This window comes from Eurosta solidaginis, chromosome 5 (genome assembly GCF_040869045.1).
Source record: "Eurosta solidaginis isolate ZX-2024a chromosome 5, ASM4086904v1, whole genome shotgun sequence".
Lineage (NCBI taxonomy): Eukaryota > Metazoa > Arthropoda > Insecta > Diptera > Tephritidae > Eurosta > Eurosta solidaginis.
Genome location: NC_090323.1, coordinates 86,265,958 through 86,275,229, shown reverse-complemented (window position 1 = coordinate 86,275,229; position 9,272 = coordinate 86,265,958). Strand labels below are relative to the sequence as shown.

Genomic DNA, 9,272 nt, shown 5'->3' with positions numbered 1-9,272 from the left:
GTATAAAATATCTCTACCAATCATTCGCTGAAGCAGTCAAGTGTGACGTAGACGCGCAGAACGAAGCAATATTGAGCTCGTGAATGCACAATCTTCTGTGTGTGATTTGTGATGCTTGACTGTCAGAAGTGAAGTGTAGAAATTTTGACATTTACTACACTTTTCCACTTCCTGAATGAGAAAAATCATGAATGTAAAACAAGCGGTGGTGAGTACATACTGATCGATTTTATCTTTTTGTTTAGTCATTACTTTTCCCTTTTTATTTCCAGGAAACGCAGTGGTTTTCTTGGTAGCGTCGCTTGCTCCGGTTTAATCGCCCGAATTTGTTGTGACATTTTTAACATTAAATTTCAGGATTTTATGTGAAGGAAGGGTATAACTTTTAAAAAATAAGACTCATCCAAGCCAAAAACAAGACTAAAAGGTGAGAGTAAAAAGAATTTTATTTTGAAATCTACGGCACCGCTTTTGTTGTACCCGTTTTTTTTAAATTCCGTGTACCAAGCGAATAAAGAATACATTTTTTTTTCGTGTAGAAGTACAATATCTATCCATACATTATCTTATTAACAAGCGAATAAAGAATACATTTTTTTTTTTCGTGTAGAAGTACAATATCTATCCATACATCATCTTATTGAAGAATAAGCACTATGTCTGCAAAACGTAAAATTGGTGGAAACGGTGCTGGCCCTAACAAACGTCGCCCAAAAAGCAAGAGGATTTCAAAGCTGTGTTAAGCGATGCTTCCAGTGAAGACGGCAGTCTACCGCAGACCAGGGGGAGGTTTTAATTCCTAATGAGGATTTAGATCCCCTACGAAATTGCCAGAAGATCTACTTGCATCCCTGGGCAAAACTCCGGGCCAGTTGCTAATTTCCGGAATGGTGACATGGGATTTGACTGGCAAAGGGGATCGCAAAAAATGTGGCAAAAGTTGGACCCAATCTTTATTATAATTTTCATCGATTTACTGATGATAAGTATCGTTATTGTGCAAGTAGTCCGACTTCTGCTCACACCCTTCTACTAAACATGGATCGTAAGGCGATTTCTTTTGGCTGCAATCCTTTCGGTCACTTGGGATTACCTGATGTGAACATATACGAAACACCTACTATTATGCCACGCCGAGTGGCAGCCGTGCTGGTGCTGAAAACGAAATTTTGTTTCGCGCACTCCCTTGCTCTATGCAAATTTCACTCTTTTAATTTGTGTATTGGAATTTTTATTAATTGAGGCTTTTTTATTATGACTGCGTTGGCTTTTGAGACGTTCTGTGTATATACCTTGTGCCTTTGACCACTTCGGAGTTTGAACGCTTTTTATCTCCAGCCTTTGACAATCGTGTTTTCAGTTGATTTAAATTTCGATTGCTACTTTTTTCCTTGGTTTGTGTTTGCGATTGCGTTTGCTTATATGCGTATGCGTTCGATTCTTTGCTTTCTGTGTTATGTCCCAATTGACCGTATTCGGGTAACCCAAATATATGCAAATTACCTTTAATGCCGGGCATCACTGAAAACTCGGCTCCACAGCATATACGAATAATTGGCGGACCACGGTAGTTTATTGGGGTTGGGATACTTACCACCAGCCTAAATATTTTTATACTCAGTTGAGCAGAGCACACAGAGTATATTAACTTTGATTGGATAACGGTAGGTTGTACAGGTATAAAGGAATCGAGATAGATATAGACTTCCATATATCAAAATCATCAGCATCGAAAAAAAATTTGATTGAGCCATGTCCGTCCGTCCGTCCGTCCGTCCGTCTCTCCGTTAACACGATAACTTGAGTAAATTTTGAGGTATCTTGATGAAATTTGGTGTGTAGATTCCTGGGCACTCATCTCAGATGGCTATTTAAAATGAACGATATCGGACTATAACCACGCCCATTTTTTCGATATCGAAAATTTCGAAAAACCGAAAAAATGCGATAATTCATTGCCAAAGGCCGATAAAGCGATGAAACTTGGTAGATGGGTTGACGTTATGACGCAGAATAGAAAATTAGTAAGATTTTGGACAATGGGCGCGACACCGCCGACTTTTACAAGAAGGTAATTTAAAAGTTTTGCAAGCTGTAATTTGGCAGACGTTGAAGATATCATGATGAAATTTGGCAGGAACGTTACTACTATTACTATATATGTGCTAATAAGATTTAGCAAAATTGGACGAAGAACACGCCCACTGTTTAAAAAAAAATTTTTTTAAATTCAAATTTTAACAAAAAATTTAATATCTTTACAGTATATAAGTAAGTTAAGTCAATATTCAACTCCAGTAATGATATGATGCAACAAAATACAAAAATAAAAGAAATTTTCAAAATGGGCGTGGTTCCGCCCATTTTCATTTAGTTTGTCTAGAATACTTTTAATGCCATAAGTCGAACAAAAATTTACCAATCCTTCTTAAATTTGGTAGGGGCATAGAATTTATGACGTTAACTCTTTTCTGTGAAAATGGGCGAAATCGGTGGAAGCCACGCCCAGTTTTTATACACAGTCCACCATCTGGCCTTCCGCTCGGCCGTTAACACAATAACTTGAGCAAAAACCGATATATCTTTACTAAACTTAGTCCACGTACTTATCTGAACTCACTTTATCTTGGTATAAAAAATGACCGAAATCCGACCATAACCACGCCCACTTTATCGATATCGAAAATTACGAAAAATGAAAAAAATGCTATAATTCTATACCAAATACGAAAAAAGGGATGAAACATGGTAATTGGATTGTTTTATTGACGCAAAATATAACTTTGGAAAAAACTTTGTAAAATGGGGGTGACACCTACCATATTAAGTAGAAGAAAATGAAAAAGTTCTACAAGGCGAAATCAACAGCGTTTGGAATCTTGGCAGGAATACTGTTAGTGGTATTGCATATATAAATAAATTAGCAGTACCCGACAGATGATTTTCTGGATCACCTGGTCCACATTTTGGTCGATATCGCGAAAACGCCTTCACATATACATCTAAGGGCCACTCGCTTTTAAAACCCTCATTAATACCTTTAATTTGATATCCATATCGTACAAACACATTCTAGAGTCACCCCTGGCACCCCCTAATGGCGATATCTCGAAAAGGCGTCCACCTATAGACCTAATGCCCACTCCCTCTTAAAATGCTCAGTAACACCTTTCGTTATTTACCCATATCGTACAAACATTCTAGAGTCACCCCTGGCCCACCCTAATGGCGATATCTCAAAAAGGCGTCCACCTATAGACCTAATGCCCACTCCGTCTTAAAATGCTCAGTAACACCTTTCGTTTGATACCCATATCGTACAAACATTCTAGAGTCACCCCTGGCCCACCCTAATGGCGATATCTCGAAAAGGCGTCCACCTATAGACCTAATGCCCACTCCCTCTTAAAATGCTCAGTAACACCTTTCGTTTGATACCCATATCGTACAAACATTCTAGAGTCACCCCTGGCCCACCCTAATGGCGATATCTCGAAAAGGCGTCCACCTATAGACCTAATGCCCACTCCCTCCTAAAATGATCAGTAACACCTTTCGTTTGATACCCATATCGTACAAACATTCTAGAGTCACCCCTGGCCCACCCTAATGGCGATATCTCGAAAAGGTGTCCACCTATAGACCTAATGCCCACTCCCTCTTAAAATGCGCAGTAACACTTTTCGTTTGATACCCATATCGTACAAACATTCTAGAGTCACCACTGGTCCACCTTTATGGCGATATCTCGAAAAGGCGTCCACCTATAGACCTAATGCCCACTCCCTCTTAAAATGCTCAGTAACACCTTCCATTTGATACCCATATCGTACAAACACATTCTAGAGTCACCCCTGGCCCACCCTAATGGCGATATCTCGAAAAGGCGTCCACCAATAGACCTAATGCCCACTCCCTCTTAAAATGCTCACTAACACCTTTTGTTTGATACCCATATCGTACAAACATTCTAGAGTCACCCTTGGTCCACCTTTATGGCGATATCTCGAAAAGGCTTCCACCTAGAGAACTAAGGATTACTTCCTTTTAAAATACTCATTACCACCTTTCATTTGATACCCATATCGTACAAACACATTCTAGAGTCACCCCTGGCCCACCTTAATGGCGATATTTCGAAAAGGCGTCCACCTATAGACCTAATGCCCACTCCCTCTTAAAATGCGCAGTAACACTTTTCGTTTGATACCCATATCGTACAAACATTCTAGAGTCACCACTGGTCCACCTTTATGGCGATATCTCGAAAAGGCGTCCACCTATAGACCTAATGCCCACTCCCTCTTAAAATGCTCATTAACACCTTTCATTTGATACCCATATCGTACAAACAAATTCTAGAGTCAGCCCTGGTCCACCTTTATGGCGATATCCCTAAATGGCGTCCATCCATAGAACTATGGCCTACTCTCTCTTAAAATACTCTTTAATACCTTCCATTTGATACACATGTCATACAACCACATTCCAGGGTTACCCTAGGTTCATTTTCCTACATGGTGATTTTCCTTATTTTGTCTCCATAGCTCTCAACTGAGTATGTAATGTTTGGTTACACCCGAACTTAGCCTTCCTTACTTTTTTAAAATAACTTTTAGTTCACCCTAATGCGGCCCGTATACTTAACTATTACCGGTAACTGTCCTTGCACAGCCGAGAACTAATTGAGTAGGGGAAAATTCGACGAAAGTTAGTAATCGGCGGGTGCCATGGACTCTTTCTTTTCTTTTTACTTCACTTTCTTTCTGAACGTCTGCAAGTGAGCTCCAGCAACCAAACCGAAGGTAAGAATTCCTTTTTTTCAAGTGTAAAATTCGATAAAGTTAAGCTAGTGTGATTCAGCAAATACTTTCAAATTTAAATTTTCCACTAACTTTGAATTATTGAATAAAGAAAGTTTGTTATTAATTAGATTAGTGAAAGTGTTGGTTTTTCCTTAAGACACTAACTAGTTCCTTTTTATCTTTCTTTTTGGTGTTACGTGCGAACGAATCCCCATCGTCCCGAACTACACGTAATCATTGGGTTACCCGAATACGGTCAATTGGGACATAACACAGATGCAAAGTATGTCGTCCATGCGAACAAATTATCTTTTCACTTTGAAGCGTCTCCAAAAAAAAAAAATCGTACTTTATATGGAAAAGAGCAAAGAAGGACATGTAACACCTGTAGAGAGCGTTCAAATTGTCGACTTCGCCTGCGGTAATAATCATACGGTCGCCATTGATTCTAAGAAGCGTGTGTATAGCTGGGGATTTGGCGGCTTTGAATTCCTTGGTCATGCAGAGCCTACGGACGAGATGGTACCTCGTTTAGTAAAAGTTTTCGACATTCAAGGACGTGGTGAACGTAATGTATATTTATTTATTTATTTATTTATTTATTATTGTCTACCGAATAGTTCTAACAGACTCATTAATTAAAAAGTATAAAGAGACTAGTCTTAAAGCTACTTATCTCTAAACTGAAATTCAAATTTTTAGCATATGAATTGCATATTCGAACGCATCTTGTGAGTGGCTCATTGAAACCATAATTGGTTGCATGAAAAATTACATCGAATAAACGAGTTGTCCTTAAATTAAGACTTGATGAGTGAACATGTATTAAATTAGAAATGAGTTCACAGCTGATTCTAGAATTCATCACATTATACACAAAAATAATAGAAAAATAAGACCTTCTCTCTTCCAAACTTTGTAGACCTAGCAACTTGCGTCTGCCAATATAGTTTGGAAGCCCATCAGGCCATGACAAAGGACGCAAAGCCATTCTAGTGAACACCCTTTGCACCTTTTCAATTGTAGAAGTAAGATTTTGATAGTAAGGGTTCCAAATTATACAGCAATAGTCCAATTGACTACGCACTAAAGATATGTACAGCGCTTTGAGAGTAAGTGGGTCAACAAAATCCACAGTGTTTCTGCGTATAAAACCAATCATAGAAAAAGACTTCGACACCACATGGTCTACATGGTTGGTAAAGGTCAACCTAGAGTCGAAAATAACCCCTAGATCCTTAATAGTATCTTTACGGCACAATTTTTGTCCATTTAGTACATAGTCGCAAGTCACTGTCTTAGACTTTTTAGCAAACGTGATGACGCAACATTTACTAACATTTAGATGGAGATGATTTAATATACACCAATTAGAAAGATTATTTAGATCAGACTGAAGACTAGAACAGTCAATTGTATTTTGAATTTTTAGGAATAATTTAACATCATCCGCAAACATAAGACAATCCGCAGTTGAAAATTGATCAGGAAGGTCATTAATAAATAGTAAAAAGAGGAGAGGCCCAAGATGTGTACCTTGGGGGATACCTGACCAAGCATGTATGTAAGTTTGAGATCTAGCGGATTCCATTTGGACGAAAAGTTTTCGTCCCATAAGAAAACTTGAGAAAAAATCTAGAAGGTTTCCGTTAATGCCGAATGCTTTGAGTTTTTCCAAGAGAATGGAGTGGTCTACCTTGTCGAATGCCTTAGAAAAGTCAGTGTAAACTACATCTAACTGTGCTTGGCTCTCAAAGGCGTTAACTATTTTGTTTGTAATTAAGACCAGATTTGAGCAAGTTGATCTCGAGGGTACAAATCCGTGTTGATGTATAGAGATATATGATTGAACGTGATCGTACAGTTTAGCTTTGACCACGTGATCGAAGATTTTTGCAAAATTACTTTGTTTCACAATGGGTCTATAGTTAGATGCGTCATTTCGGTTACCCGATTTGTAGACTGGCAATATTGTGCAAAGCTTCCAAGAGTCTAAAAAGATACCTTTACTTAAGCACTTATTGGATAATTTAGCGATGGGAGTAGATATGATTGAGTTAAGTAGCCTGAAAAATATTGGAGGAAACCCCTCGTGAACAGCTTTTGAGCTGTTTTTTAGAATAGATATTGCGTTCGCAACATCCTGTGGCGAGACGCTAAAGCCATCAACTTGATCCAATGTCAAGGCATTGGGCGTTGCATAGTCACTAGGTGCATGAACTTTTGAAAAAAATTTGCGAAGAGATTACAAGAATCAACTATGTTGTCGGATACAGTACCATCGTAGGACAGGGTAGTTGGAAACCCACAACTTTTCCGTTTCGTGTTGATGTATTGCCAAAAACTTTTAGGATTTTGTCTCAAGTTGGATTCAATTCTAAACATATGTTGCTTGTAGAGAAAATTATTCAAACAATCAAAGTCCTTTCTTAGACTGATGAAGACTGAATGGTCGGCCTCTGAAGCCGTTGTTTTATACTTTTTGTAGGCTTTATTTTTTAAATTTTTGAGGTGACACAATCTGTGATTGAACCAAGGAGGCTTATTGTTGGACCTTAATTTATGTTTAGGAACAAAATTTGAAATCATAAGAGTAAATATCTGGGTTATCTTGCTGTATAATAACTGTGGATCATCTAGGGAGTCTAGAAATGACCAGTCAACATTATTAAGATAATTATTAATTCCAGTAACATCTGCTTTATTATAGTTATATGACTTGGTATCATCAACGACATTCTTATCGAATTCGTAGAATTAAAATTCTATGGTTAGTGCTTTGTGATGAATACTATTATTTAATAATGGTGCAATGCATTCCCCACAAGAAAAATTCAAATCAGCAGAAATAAAAACTAGGTCTAAAAAGCGATTTAAATAATTAACAATAGAATTAATTTGATTAAAGTTATAAGATAATATATTGCTCACAAACAGTATATCGATATCTGATCTCAAATTGGATGGTGAGGTTAAATTATCAGTGGATATCCATTCAATATTACCTAAATTAAAGTCACCAAGGTAAATAAGTTCATCGAATTGAGTTAAATTATTGTATACCAAGATTAGGTTGGCTAAATGCTTTTCATAAACATCAATAGTACTATTGGGAGGAATATAAGACAATACAATGAAAATACATTTTGATTTAGAAAATTTAACTTTAACACAGATCTGTTCAATCTTATTGCCATATGAGTTAAGATCCACAGCACTACTGCACAAGTCATTTCTAATAGCAATCAGCACTCCACCGCCCCGCTCAAGCCCTGAACTTTCAGGACAACGATCCAAGCGATAAACATGGTAGTAATCATCAAAAAATTCACAGGATGAAATATGTTGATTTAACCACGTTTCACATATCACAGCAATATCATAATCATGAGCACATACGTTACGCCGAAATTGCGTTGATTTTGTTCGCATGCCGCTGACGTTGTGATAATACATTGTATACTTTGATGTCATGTTAGTTGAAGAAGTAGACGCATTGTGGTTGTCATTGTTCTTGGACACTTGGTTTGGCGGGTCGAAAAACCCGAAATGGTTGGACCCTTACATTGTTAGGCCACAACTTAGCATTAAACAATGATTCATACTGAGATTCATAAATACCCAGTTTAAAGCTTATTCTGTTGGGAGAAGCCTTTTCGGTATTATTGCTACTATCACTATCGGCGATTTTTTTTACTAATTTAAAGCACCGCAAAGAATTCTTATCCAGATTTGTTTATTGTGGCGCAACTTTTAGTCTTGTCCTCAACGAGCTTGGCGTACTCTCTCTATTTGGGCAAAATAAGAAGACGGGAGAAGCAAATAGGTACCCAAAACCTGTTCAGGACTTATCTGGGTGGAACATTACGGATATCGGATGCGGAAACACCTCTATTATCATATCAGCTGATGATACCTTAATTGCATGGGGCGCTTCTCCCACCTATGGGGAATTGGTTATTGGCGAGTTCCCAAAGGTCGTTCCCAAAATGGATAATATGAAAATACCTCAGGTCGCTGTGGGTTATTCTCATGCTATACTACTAATAGATACTTATCACGAGTCAACTAAGCAAAAATATGATAAGTTACTAGGATATACTATCGGTGACTGAGTAATGGAGTTGCAAAAACCGTATTTATTTAAAACTTATCCAACATTTATTAAACATATTCAGGGTGGCGTAGAAAAATAAATAGACAGTGACGGAGGAAAGTCTACATACACCCCCTTTTTCCGCTGGATTGAAAGGCTAATAATTTTTCTAAAAAATGGGATGATACAGTTGTATAACTGACTCTTTTTGTTTTATTGATTTTCATAATAAACTACCAAAAACCTCACTTTAACATAAAATAGGAAAGTTATGGATAAGAAACAAAAACCAACGTACATACAGTACACAAATAACTTGTTTTAGTGTGAATAGCTTCACGTAACTATAAGTAATATTGTTTTTTAATAAC

At 37.5% G+C, this 9,272-nt stretch overlaps 1 pseudogene; it reads left to right on the top strand.

The window, feature by feature from the left end:
* The first annotated feature begins 656 nt into the window (after positions 1-656).
* Positions 657-8,920, top strand: LOC137254207 (protein RCC2 homolog; annotated as a pseudogene).
* The last annotated feature ends 352 nt before the right edge of the window (positions 8,921-9,272 follow it).